Genomic DNA, 23,159 nt, shown 5'->3' on the forward strand with positions numbered 1-23,159 from the left:
ATCAGCAGTCCGGAGTGCTCCCCCTGGAACTGGGGTCAGGCAGTAAATGCTAAATGATAATAACGCTGCGGTCGATCACATCCACATGTGGAGGGTTTAGTATTCGGGGCTGGTCACAGCGTTGTTGGAGTCGGCTGTTAAATGAATGAAACAACGCTGAACAATCCCGACAGTCGTGGCTTCAAAGCAGCTTTTTCAATCAGGGAAAACAAATGTCATCGAAAAGTCGAAGGAATGAAGCGGCACCGCGACCGCAGCGCAAGCAGGACCACATGTGCGGCCCCACATGTTTCTCCCTGGGCTTATCGCCACTTCAACATTCACAGCTTCAGTACTTCCTTCCGGCGACGTGTCGGACTGGTGCAGTGATGAATGCTCGCAGGAAGCTGAAGTGACACGTGTGAGGGGAATTATGCCGTTATTAAGATTACAGATGCTTTACTGAACATCAGTCACCGCCGCTTTGACGGCTTGCCATTCATTTGGCACATTGGAGGCGCAGCTTGTACGAGGGAATCCACTGTGCCCAAGTCAGTCTTCACTCGCGGTTTCTTCAGAGTGGGACGCAGATTTGATGCACCCTTGATGCTCCACCATCTCTATCATGCATCAGTCCACCATGGAGCCGGTACCCCCAGGATCTCCATGGTTCTGCCTTCTCCCGGCCTTACCTTACGCTGAGCGGCCTATTTTAGGCACCAGTCACCAAATAGAACAAAACACATTACCACCCTCCAACCTCACCCACCCCATCTGAACCCTGCACTGTTTTGGGGCGGAGGTTTCCTGGTCTATGACAGGGTGGCTTCCCTCTGCCCTCAGGTTGAGGGACTAGTTTGAACCAGGTAACGCCTGGTTTCCACCCAAGTGCCACTCTATTGAAGCGCCCATTGTCCCTTACACCGTGCCACACCGACCCTCCACCTTAGCAGCAGTTCACTTTGTTGCCACCTCCCCCCATCACTGCACTTTCAGGCGATGGCTGAACAGGTTAACATCGACACTTTCCATGTTAGTCATCCTTCATCTGTCGGCTTGCAGCCGGTGCTGCTGTCATACAGTGGTGAACATGGTGCCGCTAGCAGCTGCTAGCATGGCACCTCTGACGGAAACCGGGGGTCAGAGTTGGTGGATCGGATTGAGCGAAGCCTAGAATTCTGTTACCGTGAGAGGCCAGTGATGTGGAAAACGTAGACCAAAATTGGGAAATGAGCGCGCTCACAATTCCTTCTCACACATCTGGAAAAGCAGGTTTTTATGTCGGATCAAGTGTAAAGTTCCATGTTCACACGGAACATTAGCCTCGCTGTTTGTCCAGCCACAAATCCCTGCAACTAATCAGGTGGGTCCGAAGTTTGACGTGAGCCCAGCGGGACACCACCATCACAAGGTTCTTGAGTGTCTGTAACATGCATATATCCCAGCAAACACCCTCTGGGGAGTGGACCTGAACGGGCCCGCCGGACCTCCCCACTCCTCCACCGAAGCTCCGGCATACATTTTGTCCAATTCACTTGCTGAAACAATAAAAGCTCTTTATTATGTACGGGCTGATGCCGAGCAGATGTGGAGCAAACTCCCCTCCTGATGCTTAAATTCCTGCCCATCCCGTCTTTATTGACAGCCATTCTTTGATGTGACAACAGAAATGTTTTAAACCAAGACAAATGAAAAATGTGAGTGATTTCCAAATAAAGCTCAGCGTGTGGCTGAAGAACATCTGTGGGACGCGCAAGGAAAGACGCCGCTCACATCTGGGCTCAATTGGAGCTCTGCAGCCTTGTTCACATAGTCTGCTGCGCCACAGCTAAATATGATGTCGAGCGACGTGACAGGTAAACAAACACCACTCTGGACGCGGCACTCGTGATCACATGAGAAAACTGCAGCGTTTGGATTCGCCATGCAAACATGTTGCCAACATCTGATTCAACAGGTCTCACCCAGTGGTGGAATATCTACACAGGAAGTGAGTCAGAATCCAACTCATCTAAGTGAGTCTCCATTGAGGACGGCGAATCCCACTCTTGTGATTTTGACTAGAGTGCAGGAGAGCAAGTCCTGGTGGCTGAAGGTGGCAGAGAGGACTCGTGAATCCTACACGTGCAGCTGAGCCACTCCAGTTGGGGGTAAATGTGTAGAGGGTGAAGCCCAGATATATACGCAAGCTTCTGTGACTCATGTTGTCAAATGGAAAAATGCTGAATCCTGCAGGAAGTGAGTTTGATTGAATGAAAAAAATACTCCTATCCACTCAACCACTCAAGTTAAGAGGCTGGAACCGATTTAAACTCAGACTAAATTGTGACTCGGGACTCAAGTAAACATCCTGTTGGATGTATACAAGTCAATCAAGCTGTTAGAAGAGCGAGTAAGACTCATGGGTAGTGAGTCCTACACAGACTCTTGAAAATGCTGGTCCCATTTGTGTTTGTGACTCATGTCCTCAGGAAGTGAGTTTGACTCCATAAAATATCCGATTGAGTCACACTAACTCGGATTGAGATGGGAGGTCAGTCGGATTCCTTCAAACACTGACTCCCACAGTCCTGGTCCAAGTTGTTGGACTCCTGGCAAGTCTGAGCCGTAGATTTTACATTCTGTCACAGAGAAGTTCCAGGTCCAGGGCTGTTGAATGAGCTTTTCTTCGGGAGGTTCTCTGGACCATGTGTGGGGCACATGAGGAACCCATCCAGCGCAGCAGCAGTTACCGCTTCAGCAAATCAACCAATCAACCAGCGACCTCGCCCAACGGACTCCATCCCACGTGGAAAGTGGGGCGACCACACCGCCTGGGAACATCGCTGAAGTCGGCTGAACGGCGGATGGATGGCGGCCAGCTGCGGTCACCCAGGGAGTCACCACAAACACTCATCACCAAGACTCACTCTGGGGCTTCACGTTGCACTTGCAGCTCTGGGACTCGGCCCGGAAGAAGAAATACGACCTTCAACGTAGCCATGAATCTTTCCTGAAAACCTGCGCCACATGTTCGCACGCTGAGAAGACTCAGGTTCCACAGACAGACAGACTCTCAGAGACAAGCATCTGGTTTTCTCATGACGCAAAGGACAGAGTCACTGTTGAGGGTGAATCGCTTAGCTTCAGTCAGTAACACGGTTGTTAGCGTAGACAGGCGGAGGACTCAGACTCGTCCGGAGGAAACTGATAGTCTCCGATCCAAAGTTCGTTGCGAAGGTTAAACCTGGTCAGCAATCTGAGAGACTCATGTCTTCTGTAGTGGAGTGACTGGGACTGACTGTGGCTGATGGGTCTGACTCGTCACGCGTGAGCCCTGCCTGGTGAGTATTCTCAGCCGAGTCACGCGGATAATGATTCAGTTGTTGTCAGCAGGAGGGCGCCCTCTGATGGAGGGTAGTAAGTTATTCACAGGTCTGCACGAGCTGAACGAGTCGTCGCTAACACACACAGTAACTGTGAAGTCTGTTTATCAAACGATCAGCGACTCCATCACGAGTGAGTCATGGACAGGTTCATTAGGAACCGTGTCGACGCAAAACAAGATGAATGTTTGAATTAAAACCTCTTAACAGGAATCAGCGCCGACGACTCGACGCAGCACTGAGTCAATACCCGTGTCGAGGCACAGCAGAGGAGGAAACCAGAGACAAACGTTCTGCTCTGAGACTTGTCTTTTCTCATTTCAGCAGAGGAGAAGCCCGAAAACTGAGTGTGAAAGTGTCAGACAGGCGTCTCACCTTTCACTGCCGACTCCCACCAGACGTGTTCCACTTCATGTTCTCACCCGCTGGAGGCCCGTGCAGCGATGACCGCCAGTCGGGACGAGTCTTTCCAGGAGCTGGACTGTTTGTTTTGCAAATTAGAATCAGAGAGGCCGAGAGTTATGCTGAGACAACAAGCAGAGGAGAGAGAAACAAACACCCACGGAGGGAAATCAAAGGGAAAAAAATGATGGTCATATTGAGTGTGTGTGTTGACCACCGTGTGCACAACACACACACTTGGCTTCTGCTTTGCAGGGCTCCATATAAATATATATATTGTCCTTTGTTTATGATTTTTATTTCTTGTTTTTTGGGAAAGTTTCAGGAGCAAACAAGCAACAAGCAAAATAAAAAGGCATGGTACTTTGTCAGAAATAAATCTGCTTAAAAATTTCATATTTAGTGCTGTGTTAAAAATATATGAGCCAACTCAAAGGGCCATGAATGAATCGATAAAAACCTGAAAATAAATCAATAACTACAAACATTTAGAGCAGTGGTGGCCAACCCGTGGCTCCCGAGCCACGTGCGGCTCATTTCCCAGTTTCATGCGGCTCTTCACCAAACTTTGTCATTCCCCAAACTAAACGTATGGCATGTGTTTCACCTGTTATTCATTGTTGTGTAATTCAGTGGAGTGAAGATGAGCCGCTCCAGTCTGCAGCGTGGCTCACACACAAACAGAGCGGGGCATCATCTACACTCCTGCACACGCACACACACACATGAATCCTGCACTTGGCTCCATGTTCAGTGTTGGTGAGGCAGAGTTGAAAATGTGGGGCTACACTCCCTGACTCCCCCCTTCTTCATCTGGGCGAGCCAACTCAACTAACCCAGAAGATGCTGAACTCAGCCATCACCGTGGAGTGTTCCACTTGTTTTCCTGCTGGGGAAGTGGAACTGGAGCTGCTGTGGCTCAGTGAACCTGAAAGGTCAAGTGAGAGGCGACTCAAGTTATGTTATCTCACTTCACAAGCCTTTTTTCTTCAACGCGTTCAGCTGTGTGCGCGGAGAGAAAATGTGAGTCCAGGTTCCCGGGACGTGTCGGGCAGATTTAGGAGCAGCTGCCGGACGCCGAGCGACAGTGAGGAGCAACAAACTCTGGCAGCACGAGGCTCTAAATCACGTCTGTCGGCAGCTCCGGACGCAAACGTCCTGTTGATGAGAGGAGCCGCGTTCTGTGTTTACAGAACTGTTGTCGGGCCAACGAGTAGGTTTCATCCCAGCAGGACTTTCAAGGTCCTTGATGCAGCATTATACATTTATAATCTTTCAAAATATACTCATTTGAAAAGTGATTTATGCCGCCATTTTTACATGACAGTGATTTATTTCACCCCACAGATTCTTTTGTTCAGTTTACAGTATCAGCAATTTGTATAAGTACTTGAATATAAGTACTAATGTAGTTCTTTTTCCCCCCTTTACAATCATCTTTAATTTTTTTAAAATTCCTTTGTGTGTTTCCTACCACTTTACTAATGTCTTTGATATTTCTTACTGCTGTAGATTTTAAAAATGAGTCAAATATATTTACTAGTGGTGGGACTTTAACAACAGTGTGCTCTCCAGACAACAGGGAACCTTTGTCAGCGCAGGAGTTCCTACTCCACTGATCCCACTGATGCAGCAGACACGTGGCAGCTAGGATGAGAACAACAACAACAAACATGGAGGAATCCTCCCTGAACCAAAGCAAACAAAAGCTTCTGTTTGCTTTGGTTCAGGGAGGTTTTTCACTACACAATGTCCAGGGTTTCCACCACTCTGGATGGACTTGAGATTCTTATCACACTGAAATTCTTCTATAAATATTTAAGACATTAAATTAAATCGAATCCCACCTGTAGTATTGACATAAAAATTTGAAACTTTATCAATTTGTCTTAACAACTTGCCAAAGCGGTAATGTCAGGTTGTTTAAATCTCAGTACCGTCGTCATCATAATAGAGAATCAGGAGTTTCTCCTGGAGAAACTACGAGCTGAAGCACGATCACGACCAGGAAACCGCGGACGTTTGGCCGCGCGACCGTCGCTACTTTGTCTCTTCCATTAAAACTCTCCTCAGGTCATTAAGGTTTTGGAGCAAAACAAAATCCCGCACTCACATTTCTCTAATTGACTCGACACGTCTAATGGACGACTCGTCCTCCCACTCCCGACCGCACGCCGACCGCGCCGGCCTTTATGCTTCACAGAAACAAGATCAACCCTGGCTCGGCGCGGCGGCACGCGGCCGTAAACCGGGTTTTATTTCCCGCTCCACCAATCCTCCGCTGACATACTGGGATCGCTGACTTGTCTTAATGAGTCTTTAAGTGGCTGCCGAGCTCCAGTGGAGGAGAAAACAGGAAGTCAGGGCAAAGATGTGGAACGACTTTTTCCATCACATTTGCTCTTTTTTTCTCTCTTTGTTGAAGTCTTTTTACCAGGTGACAATGTTTCGTCCATCCACGTAGCTCCAGTGTCCAGAACAAATGCTGCGCTGTGACTCTCTCATTAACCAGCAGCTGTCAGACAACTGAAAGCTCTTCACGCACTCGCAGCATCAACTCATCGAGGAGCTCTAACAGACTCAACATCGATCGTCTGACCGGCCTCGTATCACTCAGCGCTCCAAAGATAGGCACCGCTGTCCCGGCCGACGACTGACCCTGATGGAGGTCTGTCGGCTGGACTCAACTGGGCTCATCCAGACCGGTCTGTGGTCCTAACAGAGGCAGGGGAGTCAGTCAAGCTCAAACAGGCTTATGCTAAAAAACAACAAAAAACAGAAGAAAAAAAAAGTTTCAAATGAATCGAAAAAAGTGATGAAAAACAAAATTTTTAAAGAAAAAAAAAGCAAAAAAGTTAACCATGTAAAATAATAAAAAAAAATGACAATGCAGAAAAAATATGAACAGAAATCAAAACAAAAAAGTTTTAATGATGTGATTCAAGACGTGGCGTGGGACCCAAGTGCAGTGATAAAAGAGTCACAGGAGGCAGGAGCGAGTCAAATACTATATTTTAATCATCAACAGAAAGAGTCACCGAGAAACAAAGCAAAGTCAGAATGTCCAAAATCAAAGGGTCACCAAAACCAGCAGAAGTTCATAAACATGACCAAGAGTCCGACAGAAAGCGTCACCGAACCGGGAGAATCAAACAAACTTCAATCTGGAAACAGAGAGACAAAAGCACAATGACAAACAATCACAAAACAAACCAGGAAACACGCGGAAAAAGAGGAAGGAATGAAACACTAAGTCAGGCCACAGGGTTTCAGACAGAGTGATCCAAATAAGATAACAAGCACACAGAAATGAAGCACGAACTGGGAGAGTCAATTCACCAATGGAACAAGAGGAGACAATCTGGCACACGCTGCTGGAGTCCAGGTGTCTTTATACACAGGTGATGAGAGGGTGATTGGCTGCAGCCGTGTGCCACACAGACAGGAAGGAACATGAATCACGGGACAAAATAAAAGCAGCATCATGACATTTAAAACAAATGTGAGAAAATAAAATATGACTATTTTTTCCTGCAAGGACAAACTAAAATTAAAAAAGGAAGGAATAAGTGTAAAGAAATAAATTGATAAAGAAGACAAGGACTGACTGTGACAGATAAGGAAATTGAGGAGGAGAAGTTCATCAAAAATAGATTAAAAAAAAGAATAAATAAAATCGGGGGATGGGGAGAGACAAAAAGATAAATCATTTTTAGGACAATAGACAAAACAAATTCTGCACTTTTTCAAAGTGGAGCTGTGACTGAGTGAGAAGTGGCTTGTGCAGCAGAGAGTCGCAGGTGTGAAGGTGCTCCCCTCTCTGGGGGGAAAAGAAAACGTCTCCGGTGACGTCCAACCAAAACACGACTGCAGATGGATGTGAAGGCTGAACGCAGTGGACAGTGGAGGCCTCGGACCCCGGCGGCCAGAGGAAACCAAAGACTGAATAAATATCTGCTGCGGTGGCTGATGAATGAACACGGCCGCCGCTGTCACGTCAACAACAGCCCCGTCACTGTGTTCTCGGGAGCGGTCGGGGTTCGATTCCCACCTCTCCTGCTGCTGATCGACGGCTGCCCCCGTGTTCCGCTGGGTGCGGCTCCACTTCCTGCTCGAACAAGGGACTCTTCAACATCTCTGACTCGCCCGCCCAAACGTGGGAACTGTCACGGCTGTAGCGGAGCAGCTGGCGGTTAGCAACATGATGGCGCAAATCTGAGTAAAGAAAATACAATATACATACATTATAAATGTATAAAGATAAACATTTATGGTACAAATATTACGTCAACTGCTCACAAAAAATGAAAAAAACCCCATAGTATTTCCAGTGGAAATACTATAAAAATAAAATAAAATATATATAAATAAATTAAATATGAATAAAATAAGTGAAAATCAAAATTCAGAAAAAAACGATTGTTCACAAAAAAAGCTCCAATAAAAGAAAGACAATAGGAAGAATAAAAATAGACAGATAAAAAAAGCTCAGTGGGAGAGAAAAAAGATCAAGACATAAAAGCAAGTGCAATGGTTCCCAGAGGACCATCTGTGCTGGCAGTGGCCAGGGGCCACCGCAGTCCCTGTGACGGCTCAGTTCTGGCCGCTCCTGGACCCAGCATGAGGCTGGTGGGCTCCTGCAAATGAAACACTCGCAGGTTTACGACTTGACCGGGAGAGTTGAAGGGAGTTTTTATGGCGCTTCATCGTGTCAGTGCAGAAGATGATGTCACCAACTCCAGAGAGCCCAGCCCCACTTCCCTGTTTCTTCAACCCACGTTCGAGTTCCCCTCGACGACACGCCGACTCACAAACAAGCTGCAGAGGACGAGTCATGTGTCATGAATCGAATGAATCCTTTTCTTCCCGTTTGCATGCAATACATGTGAGAGTTAGCGGGGAACGTGGCGCGCTGATGCGCCACCTGCTGAACATGTGATGCGAGCAAATGCGCAGCAGCTGGCCAACATCCTCCCACTGTCACAAACAACAAACTTCCTCCCCTCGTTCCAAACAATAAAAGACTCGCTCGTGTCTTCAAAGCTGGAACCTGCCTGGCTGCAATACTTTCCGAATCGTAAACTGATTTCATTAGCATTAGCCGCGGCGGCTAACCACAGAGCTTTCAACCGGTCCGGGGGTCGATTCCTGTTTTCCACCGAGGAACACGGCGAGCCAGTAAAAGAGTACTTACAGTGGAGGAGAGGACATTTGTGAGCCTTGATACCATCTTGGGTTGGAAATGGCACTCTGATTTGGTCTCATCTTCAGGACATTTCCTCCCTTCCATGTCTTTATTGACACTATCCTGAGAGCATTCAGTTCGTTCGCTGGATTCTGAGCACCGTACGTCAAAAGTGCATTTACAAACATTCAAAGAACAAAGTCAATCATCACAGAGAGGTGGAAGCACTCACAAAAAGTCATGAAAAAACGAAATGAAACAAGACCAAAAGAAGCCACATTTGAGGGCCTTATTGTCGGAGAATAAAATAGTTTTTAAAACACAAATTTCGGAAAGTACTGCAAAACCTCAAAGAATAACAATGAAGAAACTTGAAAAATGAAAATTAAAAGAACATAAAAAATGTAGTTGCACAGACGAGCCATCGAGGGAGTCGAAAGTAAAACATGAAAAAGAAAAATGCAGCAGTGTTGGTTTCTTACAGTTATTTCTTGTGACGCCACTGAGATTTCAAACACTGTACATGAGTTAAAGTTCTCACTGGATGAGGAGAAGGCAGTGAAATACTAGTTACCCGGATGTAACTCCAGTTCTATGACTGATGCCAGCAATTGTCTTGACTCCCGAGCTGCTGACATGGCGAGGATCAACCCTGGTTACAGTCTGGTTTAACTCCACATAAATGCTGACACGGATCTTTTGTTGGTGTCAAGCCTGAGGTTAGGTTGTGTTTTTAAGAGCTGCTGGATAAAAGCTGTGACCCGCCATCATCTTCTTTCTTCCAGGGAGGTGCAGCGAACACAATCAGGTGATGGATCACTCAGAACCGGGTCAGTGCGCGTGTGCACGGCGGAACAAAGACAGCCGCCGCGCACGCTTCCATTCCGTCCCCATTAAAGTCGGCTGAATTAAAGAGGTTTACGTGGACATCAGACCCTAAAGTAAAAGCACTTACCTCATCGATGTAAAACATTTACGACTTTCATTTGTCGGCCAGTGTGTGTTCGCACTGTGCATGACAGTGTCGGTCAGTGAGTGTGGTACTGTTCGCGGCGTCAAGTTTGGGAACACAGATTCAAAAATACCAATGTTTGATCACAAATGAGTGGTGATGCGTTCAGGTGCTCTGTGAAATTACGCCGTTAAAAATGAGTCAAAGCACATTATAAATAAAATTTTATATTTCAGTGAAAGAAAGCAAAAGTTATACAACAAAAGTAGTTAATTAAAAAAAAGCAAAAAAAAATAATTGAAGGGAAAAATAAATAAAAACTAAAAAATATATATTAATAAAAGCAAGTAGAACAAAACAAAACAAAAAAACTGGCAAAAAACAATATTGAAGTAAAAAAAAAAATATGTAAGGGCCAAACTGGTTCAAACAAATATTTCTAATAAAAATTGTCAAAGAAAAAGGAAAAAAATTCACAAAAACTGACTTGAAAAACTGAGACAAACAGAGCAAGAAGCAGCCCCCCAAAAACTGAAATTGATAGAAGCAAGAAAGATTGAAAAATATTATGTGGGTAAAAGAAAAGTCCTGTAAAAAACATGATGGGTAAAAAAAAAAACAAAACAAAAAAAATAAATAAATAAATAATCTGTTACCAAAAAAGAAGAAAACAAATCAGGATCAGGATCATGACAAAAAAACTAGTGCTTAAAAGCAATGTACAAAAAACCCCCCCCAAAAAACGACATGCTATACTGTTAGCATTAGCGTTCAGTGAGCACTTTAAACTATGCGTTGTGTGTGAACACCAAGCGTGATCCTTTGTGTTGGCTTCTCTCACAACACATTCTGGATGTAAAACGCAGACCAAGTGTTCTGGTGACCAACAGCATGTTTTCCCAAGCGGCTGGAACAATCATCCTCTTAAATCTGCCACCCCAAGTCAAAACAGAAGCAGAGCCACAGATATGCCGGGGACCCGCAGGAGCGGACCTCAAGTACGCGTGTCGACGAACGCTTGAGTCTTGAAGAACAGCGCAAGGCTTCAGATCTGCTCTTTTGCTCCATGGGTCTCTGAAAAGAGACAGTCTGGAGAGGTCACACTCTGGCTCAGGAACATCTTGGACTGACTCATTCAGAGATGAGAGGACGGTCGGCGGAGTCAGGCTCTTTGAGGAGTCTGAGGTTTTGAGTAAGCTTAACACGAGACGGAGATCAAGAGTCAGAACCGAAACCCGTCGCACACATATGAAAACACCATGACTGGCAGCTCATGGAGGCACTGGAGGAGCCGGTGCTCACAACAGCGCCAGTTCCACCGAGCTCCAGATGCTTCTGTTTACATCTCTGCTGTCTCTTTCAAATGTTCTCACTCTGGCACTGAGCTCCTCACGGACCCACACACAGGCTGGAGGAGGTAAGGGAAGTGGAGTCAGAACGGTCGGGTCCAGTCAGACAGGAGTCACAAGTCAGGACGAGTAAGAAAGAGCTGAGCCAGAAGACTGTGGTCCCCGCAGATTTCTCATCCAGGAGAGACTCAGAGTAGAACCACTGCTCCCCCAACAGAAGACAGTCTCCAGTTCAGACCTAGGACAGTCTGGAGACCCAATGTCTCTCAGTCAACTTGGACCTGCCTCTTAACACGTAGCTATACTCGTTCTTCCCCACAAAATTTCGCTTTTTACCATGAAATAGACAAAAAGGGCGCAAAGAATTCAGAACTGTCAGTCAGAGCTGCCACAGTCGAGGGATCCTGAGAACCTTCTGTGTTGGCGGCACCTCGGACGGCGTTTTAGTCCCAACCTCCTTGGCTAGCCGCAGTGATGAGCATGCTGCGAGCAAGCGCACCTGAGCGCAGATCAGTCGGGAAAAGCTTCCCAGCTTGCTGCTGCTGCTCCGAGGACCAGCTCTGATCCCGCTGTCCCCAGATATGAAACAGCCCTTCTCACGTTCTGAAACACCCAGATGGGACTTGACCTCTCGGACCCGCCGATCACATGACACCTGAGAGTCCAGGGAGGGAGGGAGGAGGTTGATCGGGAGATATACAACCAGAGCAGGAAACCAGTCCAGCCCAGTGGTTTCTGGATTTGACAACTGACCATGTGACGCTGACACACACACACACACACGCACAAATGGCTTCAGTTCCACGAATATTAAATGCCTTTGACCAGATTTCAGGACGTCGTCTTTCCAGCTGCAACTGTACTGCCTTCAGTTGTACAGAAGACAAAATTCTCATAACATTGAAATTCTCATCCAAATATTTTCGAGACACTAAAAGAGCTTCAGTTGAAATAAGGCGACATCAAAACTTGAATATAGCCACCATGGTGGTTTATTGTGCCGTTGTCAAACTGAAGCAGAATTAACAATATTTTGTTGTTTAAATGTCTGAATGGCTCCATCATTGGATTCAGTAATATACCACATTCGGTCACATTGAAAAACGTGGCTTATTGTGGCAAATATTCTGATACCATGAAACTGTGATTCATTGAGATTCATTCATCACAAATTCTGTTAATTAGATTTATTTTTTTAATCGAATCCCACCGCTATTATACACACACACGTACATATATGCACATATACATACATACAAGAACTAAAAATGAATTCTATTGGGAAGAAAAAAGTAGAATAAATAAACAACTGTAACATAAAAACAGATAAAATTCATTCAAAAGCATAGAAATCACCACAAAAGTGAACCATGACTATGAATCTTTAAAATTGACAATAAAAAAAAGGCCAGTTACAGTTTGAAACGAACCTAGTGACCTGCTTATGTACCGTAATAACCAATAGTCTCGGTGTTAAGAGCGAACCTTTGGTGACCATTGCAGGGGAAAGTGGACATCTGGGGAGAAAGTTTCAGTGGAGCCGAGCCTTAAACACTGCAGCCAGACGATGTGCCTCAGGTGGCTCGACAACTCCTGCTGCCCCAGTGACTCAGACGCCCAGGAACGCTTCAACGAAGCCTGGGTGGAGGAGTCGCGGAAGTGCTGTGGAGAGCTCTCCTCCACCCAGGCGAGCTAATGTGCATTTACGGTAGCACTTAAAAGATGGGATCGATGGGCTCTCGCCCGAGGAACGGCCGCTCAATATCCACCTGAGCGGATCAGTTTCACAGCCACAAAGGCAGGAGTGAGGAGGTCAATACCAGTTACCTGCGTCAGTGACAGGTCTGATCCATCACCCAGCATCCGTGCAGCTGCGGTGCCTGGGTGGAAGCTGCAGGGTTGAAGTGCCTTCAGGGAGTCCGAGTCAAGTGGCTCCTTCAGGAGTGTCAGTCCTGTGGCGCCGCTGTGAAGTGGCTCATCGGAATCATAGTCACTCCAGTCAGAGGACGACTGTCGACCTCCCGAGCCTCGAAACGTCAGGTGACTTGGAGGATGAGTCACAGCAAGAGTCCATGAGAAGACTTGGTAGAATGAGGCGAGGTCGCCACGTGAGGCGGGTCGGACCTCGCCAGGTGATCCCGACTCGAGCCGCTGCTTAACTGGGAACACAAGTGTTTCCATGTGTGGCGCGTATCAAGCAGGCGGTCATAATGTAAGCGATAAAAGTTGCTGATCTATCAGTTGTCGGTCGTGAAAACATTTCCCAGGTTTAAGAAAGTGCTTCCAAATGCCACGTGAGAGAAGCTGCGCGGCCCAACGCCGCCGCGTCTCGCCGTCTTTACGAGCCCTCCAGACGCTCTGACTGGAACCGACACGTTCGACTTTCAGATGCCGGCTTCATGTAATTGCCATATAAATGTGGCGCTTAAGAGCGTTAAACCTCCTCCAATCCATGTCGGAATCAGCCCGGCAACTCTCCGAGGAGACACCCCACCCCCGACCCCTCCACCTCGCCCTCCTTTCACGTGACCTCGATGGTGGTAAAACTCCTCCAGAAGGACTTTGTTGGAGCCAGATATTACTTGGAGAATTTCCCCGCTGAAACAAAGGACTCCTTCCTCGCCAGCCAAGGATTAAAGCTCCGGTTTGGGCCAAATAATTAAACGCTCCGGTGACTTGTTAACTCCAAAATATGAAAAAGTTTTGGAACTTGTTTGGTAAAAAACTGTGTCATCAGTCAAGGTAGAAGTTTAGCTCACCTGAGGGAGAGGAACGGAGTCAGTCGCAGCAGCGACCCCAGTTCACCAGACACTGAGAACCCCAGTGGTAAAACACGGTGAAAAGCAGCCGAGGACTAATACACTTGTGGTGAGGATTAAATCAACTATGAAGAAAAGCAAAATACAGAGACAAACATGAATCCTGCATAACTGTTAGGATAAACAGATAATAAAAGTTGAAGGGAAAGAGAAGTAAATCAAGTTAAACTGTTAAAAAAACAACCGCAAATTCAAGATATAACCTGAAAAAATATATCATCATTGGAAATGGATGAAAAATGAATGACTGAATGTCAAATTTGAGGGGAAAAACATTCAATGAGAGTGAAATGCTGACGAGAGGAAATGGAACAGTCGTGCTGGAGTCGTCTCCAGCCACCTGCTCACAGGCGACGCCTCCATGCTGACATCAATGTTCCTGTGGCTGAAGGAAGAAAGCAGCTGCCGGTCGGTGGGACCACCAGCTCGGGGGACCACAGGGCCCTCATTTGGAATAGTGCCCCCCCCCCCTTTCAAAAGTACTCTTTCATTTCGCTTCAGTAATCCCACTGGAATGTTTGTGGGAAATCTCCAGCTGAGGTTCCCAAAAAGTTGCTGGCGAGAAAAGCCACCGACAAGTCTGGAGGTGACTGGATCAAGCACCTGGAGGTGATCACGGTTTCATGTGTTCATCACGGTGCATCCTCCTGGTCCTTCATCTGTTCGCCGTCTGCGCATATTCTTCAGGTGACGGTGTGTGTTCACCATCCTCTCATGTTCTTCATGTGCTCATCATCTTCATGTGTTCATCGTCCTCACATATTCTTTGTGTTGACCACTCTTGCATTCTTCATGTGTTTACTGTTTTCACGTGCTCTTATGTGTCCATCATCCTTCTCACATAATCTTCATGTGTTCACCATCCTCTCATGTTCATGCTTCACTGCCTACATGTGTTCCTCTTCATATGTTCATCATCTTCATTGTTTTCATGAATTCTTCAGGCGATCATGGAGTTGACCACTCGTGCATTCTTCATGTGTTCACCATCCTCACAAGATCAAGTGTCCATCACCGCCTCAGTGCTCCAACTGTCGTCCATCATCCCTGAGGTTGGAGTCACATTCAGACAAAAACTTCAAATGATAAAACTGCTTCGAAGGTCTCCCTCTGTCTTTCAGTTTTATGGTCCTCCCTCTTCAGACCTGAGCAATTGAGACCGCCCCCGCCAAACGTGGTCGTCTCCTTAATCGCTGGCAGACTGCGAGTGATTGAAAGCGCTGACTTGTGTTGGGTTAAACACCGTCTCACACACATACACATGCGAGAACCCAGAGAACCTACTGCAGGGCTTGGGTGAAGACCTCTCGTCTTGGAAATGAATTTGCTCCCTCAAGACCACAGACTGGAAGACTCCGTCCATCCAAACAGAGACGGGCCCCGGGGGGACGGGCGGGTCCATCAGAATGGACCGTACCGATCCTAACCACAAGAATGGCCCCTTACCACTTGTGAGAGTTTAACTCCTGCTCTGGCTGAGGCGGGCGGGTAATGCTAACGTCCCAGCTCTTGTTGAGCGACTCTTGGCTGTCGAGGCCCCTCAGATGACGGACGGGGGAGGAGGGGGGGCGTTACCAGGGTGACGGACCAGCGCGGCTGGCGGCCAGCCTTCGTGAGGAAGTCAGGAAAGTGAGCGGCACTTTGGCTTCAACACCAGAGACGCGATGATCTCAGCGACTCCGGCAAAGATTAGAGCTGGATTTGACTCTGACCCACATCCACCTCCTGCACCTGAGCTGCTTCGCCGGGATTCAGAGGAGAGGAGGCTACAAAGCGCAAACATCCTGAACTTGTCGCGAGAGACTGGAAGTGCCGTGTGTTTGTGCAACACGTGGGAAAGATCAACTGGCGACTTCCTGCCCTGATGACTGTGTCCATTATGGCCAGAGCAAAGGTCACCACAGGTCAGCGTACCAAGGCGTGGTACCTGCTTCCTGCCCGAGGTGGACACGGAAGTCAGCGGCTCAGCGCTAATGGCTTGTTTACACTTCCGATCTGCTGATTCCGGCAATTGGACTTTGACTCAATCAGCGGCGAGCGGCCGAGGTAAACACGCTGATCAACCCAGCGAGGAGCGAATCAGACGGCTTTCCACATCTCAGCTGATGAAGAGGACGCTGAGATGAAGAGGCCAGCTGGATTGAATGTTGCGCTAAACACATGAGGAATTGTGTCAAATGTATTGGGCTCAGAAATATGAGATGAATCCAAACTAGGAAATGAGGGAGGACGGTAAGGGGGCGGGGCATTGACGCAGAAGCTTGAGGGCGACTTCAAACCATGCAGGTGGTTAGCATGAGCGAAGGCTTCTGATCTTGACAAGCCATTTTTTCCTTGTTAGAACTTGAGAAACAGCACTGACACTGACTGTTCATCGTGCAAGGGCCGTCTGTGGTACTAACAAGTGTGTCGCAGCGGAACAAACCGCAGCAGGATTCAGGTCCAAAACGTCCCGCTTGTTAAAGCGTCACGATCCCTCACTGCCACCATGCGAACACTGTAACCCCCCTACCCCCCCGACCCACCCTCCCATGAGTCTATCCAAGCTTATGGCTCTGATCTACGAGGTGGCTGTGACGGCTTCATTTCTAAACCCCCGTGGGCCTGGGGAGTAACAACAACAGCCGGGCCTCAGACCTGGACGGGCTCCAGAGCGGCCTCCCGGCTCATCTCTGATCCAGTTCGCCTTCTGTGCGGGAGTGAGGGGATCGTCCCGTCCTGATGGTCTCAGCGTCGGTGTTTGGTTTACATCATTGTTGTTGGCGGAGTGACTCAAACCCGAGTCGAGCAAACAGGACCTGAGCTCCTCACAAATCTGGGCAGCTGCCGGTGAGAGCTCTGACTCACTGAACCACTGCTGTGACCTTCAAGTACTCCAGGTCTATGTGTTGTGAAAAAAACACCTTGCTTTGGTTCCAAAAAAAAAAAAGACTCTAGACTCATCCAGGAACATGCTGCTCCAGGTACCGTCCATCACTTGGCCATGGGAGGTCAGAGGTCAGGGCCCAAAGATAAACCAGTAGACTTTAACAGATGAAGTTGTCAATGGGAGATAAACATTTGCTTTGGTGGGGCTCTGATGCCTGCTGAGTCCATGGAGCAGATGGAGACCCAGGGGTCCAAGGGAAGGATTCACAAGCAGCAGAGATTCTTAAAAGATGCGCTTTAATAAACGAGTGAGACGACACAAGAGGAGCTCAAAGCTCAGGGCAAACGCAGGATAACAAAACGGAGGTCTGTGAATGAATCTGACGGCGGAGCTGAAAGTGAAAAATGAGATGAAAAAGACGACCAATGGGCTTCATGGACGTGAAGAGGCGATGGAGATGGTGGAGGACCTGTGCGATGAAGGATCTCCGACATGATGGAGAGGAATGGATTCGAATGAATGTCCTTTCGCCCTCTGACGTCTCGGTTCTCAGGACGTCGGGAGAAATGTGGCTGTGCTGTCAGGTCTAATGAGAAGCAGAAGACAGAGTGCTTGTGGAGTGAGTGGGGAAGCCCACCACCCAGACTGCAGCCTGCCCCTGGGAGCAGAGAGGGGGGGACGTTCATCTTCAAACCCTAACAAGGACCATCCGCCCGAGGGACTGGAGGAGAGGGAGGTTGGTGTCTTCATACGCGCTCCGGCTCATGAGAAACGCGAGAAAGACGGCGTGTTCAGCGCTGGAGAGCCGAGCCTCCTCTTCATTGATGCGGCAGATTTTTATCCAGTTCGCTTTGTTCCCCGGCGAAATCGAATCGCAGCGATCACGCTGGAGCTGATGCGGCTCAATATCAGTAAGTGACCGACTCCGCGATGAGCCTCGCCGTCTTCACCGCCGCGATGCACCCGCTCATTAACGGAGGATGGAGGGGGGAGGGGCCTCCATTACAGGAAGCACCTGCCTTCCACCCATCACTCCACCAACCTCCATACCACTTAAAAGCCGTCTCTATATCAGGACCAGCTATTATGAGATTAAACCGGGGGGGGTGGAGGAGACGGGGGTCCGCGTGCTGGAGTAGATAATGGTGCTGGACTGGACCGTGAAGCTAGTGCTAGCAGAGTCGCTTCAGTCGACGTAAACTTCAGAAGTTCTCCTCAGTGATTCATGCGCTTCTTCGGTTCTCATCAGGGACGTTAGCAAGACTGGACCCTCAAGTTCAGGACAGCAGACGCTACATTGCGCTAGCGGTTTAGTTTTGCTACAATTGATCCGATCCGTTTTCAAAAACAATTCTTCACATGGATACAGTAAAGATTGCGTAACCTGTGCATGTCAGCTGCGAAGGCAGCGCTCAACCGTAACAAGAAGCTGGAGGCCACGTTAGCCAATCAGAATCCCGAAAATAGCCGCAGCAGCAACTAGCCACTGCCGTTTCTAGAGGCGGACATTTTTTAGTGTCCAAAAACAGCGGGCTAAACCTGGCCTCCCTCTTCCTCCATGTCTCCATTGAAAACGCTGGTCGTCTCGGGGCGTGAGCTAGGTGCGGATTTCCGTCCCGACAGTCACGATGACACCAACTGTTTCAGTGGCCAGACTCTTCTTTTACACGCAGCCAGATAACAGCTCAGTAATTTGGGCCGTTGAAAAGCTGCAGCGTTTTTCTTTAATAATTCAGACGGATGACTGTAATCTACAGTAGAATCACTCAGCGGCGGCGTCCTAATAAACATCCGACAAAGGCAGCCGGGGATCATTCCCACCGCTGCCCAGGTTGGCTGCGGCGGGCACTCGGTGCCAGCAGCGGCGTGTCGTGATGAATGGGTCCTGCGGTGCGTCGTGACTCACTCTGCCTCCGACCCCCCCAACCCCACTCCTCCACTCTCGGGTGCTTCTCCTCTCCTGCAGCAGATGAGTCAGAGGCAGCAGGAGACGGCTCAGCAAGGAATTAATAAAATAACAGAATGGGCCGGCCGCCATTAGAGACCCTTCTCTGGCACGCTCTGATGCCACTTGATTTAATTTGTGGCTTTAATCTAAGAATGGAGAGTGAGCTTCTATATCTATTTTGCCAGAGAGCTGGTTTCTTTGGAGCCCTAATTGTTTCAAGTTCTTCCTGGGCATGTGTGAGTTGGGAGGAGGACGGGAGGGTGGAGCTTCCCTCCCCTGCCTCCAGGTGTGGCCCTGACACTTGCTTTGCCATTAAAAAAAAAGATCTTTTCCCCGTCTACGTGTGAAGAAGACACATGTTTCATGACCCTGTTCTAGGCGAGTCCCAGTTCAGCATGAGGTATTGTGGAATTCTCCGGTGAGACCAAGGAGCTTATGGTGGACCTCAGGTGGAAAGAACCAGCCAACAAGGGGACCTTCCAGACTCTTCTCCTTCAGGAGGAACAGTCAGGGACCCATGAAGACTCAAGACCAGGTGCCCCTGCAAGTCTTGACTCAGGTGAGGGCGGATCAAAGCACTGTGGATTCTGGTGTTACTCCTTTGCTTTTATTCCTTGAACAATCTGGTCGGCCACTAAGTTGTAAACAACAGGACGCGGGCTCATTTTCTCAGCAATGACTTGTAGAGTTGTTGAAGACCTTTAGTCTCCAGGACTCAGAGGGAGGAACGTGTCGTGATTATTACACTTGAGTGATGGAGCGACTGATCGGCAAAGATCTGGGCTCTGAGGCATCAGAACATGATGAAGCAGGTGAGCCGCGGATCACAGCGGGGACACGGCTTTTGGGAGTGTAATTCTTAACACCTGACGTCTTTCCAAACACCATCAAACTGCCCACACACACACGTCCTGTCCACTCACATCAAAAGAGAGCGGCCATGTTCGGGGCTTTCCACTCCGCTGACCCCGTATCCGTCATTACACAGCAGGTGCTGGGCTCAACTCTTGTGGGGTCCAGATGAGGGTCTCATTTTGGCGGTGTCGACTGAGTGACACGCGCTGCAACACCAGAGAGATTTGACTTACGTCTGTCACGACGACTTTCATTACCGACGATGGAGTGAGACTCGTTTGATTCTGGAAAAACAAGCGATGACTCATCACTTCATACGAAACACCTCTCAAAGAGCGGCGCATCAAGAGTTTCGTGTTTCATCTGCTGATTTCAGTGGCGAGCTGCTTTTATTTCCTGTGGATTTCACAAGTTTGCGTAAGCTATTTTAATTATCCGAGTCCCAGAGGGTCAGTTTTAACTAGCAAGCACTCATTTCTCTGTCAGAAAAAAACTCTTCTACTGTGTTGAAAAATGAGCCTCAGAGTTTCGAGCTTCAAGAACCACTCATTACCGGCGGAGTGGAGCTGACCGCGTTCACATGCCACAGGTTCACGACCCCCCAGCAACTCATCCACAAGGAACCAGGAAAGATACATGAACTGTGGCGCCGCAGTGCTACAGATGATTCGCAACGCTCCCACTTTTGAAGGCGGAGCAAAAAATATAAAATCATCTCACAAAGTTAGCAGTGCAGCACAGTAACAAAATAAAAGCATCAGGTTTCCATTGAAAATAAACAGTGTAGAGAGCTTACGGATCAAACGGAGCAGTACCACCGGGAACCATGGGGGGCAGTGTTGCGGTTATTACCCGATTCGTAGTTCTAATGACAGACGAAGAAGACATAACAATGGCGGAAATTCTTCATCCTCCAGTGCCGATATATTTATCGGCCACAAGGGAGCATGAATGGATCTTAATCCCTCACCAGATCGTGGTTTCATGTCCTCAATGTATCAGGTACTTCAATAGACTGTGGGAACTATTCAAACAAAAGCAGAGTGAAGTCGTGCTTACGCTGGCGTCATCCTTCAACATACCGTGTGTTACCGGTACAGTAGGATATTCCCCCAGTGACGACCCCCCAAAAACCTGCCCACATTTTCAGACCCTTTTTTTCCCCACAGAGCATGGAAAGGCGTTATTGCCATCAGAGGGTTAAATCAAAGTTAGGGGGCAACCTGCAGCCATAAAATCTCAATATCAAGTTCCAACTTTTGTTTGACAACGGCGCTTTCTACCTTTTGATGAATCGACGAGCGACTGAGTCGCAGTTCGGGAGCGATCCATTACCGTCAGCCAGCTCATTAGAGCTGCTTTCATCTGTTTGTTTGGAGGCCGGTGACATGCATTTGTGTCGGCACATGAATGAAAACACGACGTTGGCTCTCATCATTCGGAGCGTAACCAGCTCCGTTTGCCAAAACAAACGCGTCGTCGTCCTCCGGCTCTTTCCCCTCTGCGCTGATCCGTGCCGGAGCAGCTCCTGCCCTCACAGCGGTGGCGCTTCCATGTCTTAAATCATCGCGGCGGCCCCTGACAGCGCGCGACGGCGCTGCAAACATCTTTCCCAGTTTGAGATTGTGACGGATTAGCCGCCGCGTAAATCGTCCGTGAGGAGAGAAGAAGTGAGACGCAAAACAAACCTGAAATACAAGCTTGGCAATGACTCCCCTCCCCCAGCTCTTTCGCTAATTCTGGATGTTGCCATCACCATAAAATGAGGCCAAAGGGGAAGATGACATCATCAGTGATCGGCCGATTTGGTGCCATAAATACATCATGATTAGGAGTCTAATATCCGCCGCAAGCTCTTCATTCCATGATGGTTCCTCTTTAAACCTTCTGACTCAGCCTATATTAAATCCATGCATTTAACCAGACCAATCCAATGGCAAAGAGAGTCGCGGTCCTCCGACTGGGACCGTCTTCAGATCCACGAAATACGCTAAACCAGGGGTTCTGAACCTTTTTGATCTCGGGGCCCATCTTACCCAGAGCAAATGGACCCGGGGCCCATTCATGGAATAGAACTGACTCTTGATTTCATCTGTGATCAATCACCATATTTAATCTACTCACATGTAAACAAACCAAAACCTGGTGAAATGCCATGAAACCATGTGACCATCGCAGAGATATTTGTCAGTGAAAAGTCCAACCAGCAGCAGAAGCAGGTGCAAGTCCTGTTCAAAATAAAAAAAAAAACAAAAACACAAAATTGGAAAAATACAATTTTGAATAAAATATAATCAAACCAAAAAAATATTTAAACTCCATAGAAGATATCAGTGAAGTGTAAAGGAAAATGTGCCAAAAAATGTATATGTAACATAAACGGTGCGGACAATTCTAATTGTCCCGCTTGATATTTAGAGGAGGGTCACAGTAAAATGTATGAATTTAAAAAATACATACGCCGGACGTGACCCAGCAACCTGACGGGCGTGTGCTTGAACCGCTGTACGCAGTCATGTGAGCAGCTGCTCAGGTGAGCCTTGCAGCCTGACAGGTTTGTAGCATGTGGCTCTTCTCAGCAACACAGTGAAACGGACTGGTTGGCCTCCCCCTGCTGTAGAATCAAGAGCGTCCTTCAAGCGAACCTGGTGGCTTCTCCACCTCAGCCTAGATCTTTGTTGCAAAGCTGCGCGGGGAGTCCGACGGATCACTTCCCGTCATGCACTCCAACTGAACCGCCAGCCATGTGGAGCAATTAAAAGTTTATACGGCGCGCTACGGTTGTGACCATGAAAGGCCCGAACGCACGGCAGCTTTTCTGTCAGATGATATTCCCCTACATGTTTTTTATTGGCTGCTGGCTGGGCTGGCAAAACCCCGCTTGCTTTTACTGTCCCGCTGCTTAACAAGCTTCTTGAAAACAAAATCACTTTCAGGGGCCATTATTCCTGCGCAGAGCCACTGGGTCGGAGGTGCCACATTTCTGAGGCTAATGTAAAACACGGCGCGCTCGCCGACATCTCCTCCGTCCCGACAGACCAGAAGAATGACCTGGATGGGGACTGGATAGTGAGGACGGCTGGACGTCCTCCCTCGCTGGGTCCTGCTCCTCTCTCGGCGTGTCGTCCGTCTGTTTTGTTCTGCGGCCCGTCCATGTGTTTCTCGTCAGAAAATGGAAAGGCAATTGATCTGAGTCAGGAACAGGGCGCTTGAATTCTCTGCATGGCTTCAGCCAATCAGCTCTCCCGCTGGCCCGACTGGCTCTGGTAATGGTCTCGCGAGGCAAACAGGCTTCACCTGGAGCTGTGCCCGGCCTCGCTTCCTTCTCTCATTGACGTCTTCAGGGGTGGCAAAGTGTGAGCTCTCTGACAGGAAGGTTTACTTCTCTCTCTCCTCAGAGCTCTGGATGGAAAACTTCAGCGACATAAGGAACCTG

Source organism: Synchiropus splendidus, chromosome 19, assembly GCF_027744825.2.
Source record: "Synchiropus splendidus isolate RoL2022-P1 chromosome 19, RoL_Sspl_1.0, whole genome shotgun sequence".
NCBI lineage: Eukaryota > Metazoa > Chordata > Actinopteri > Syngnathiformes > Callionymidae > Synchiropus > Synchiropus splendidus.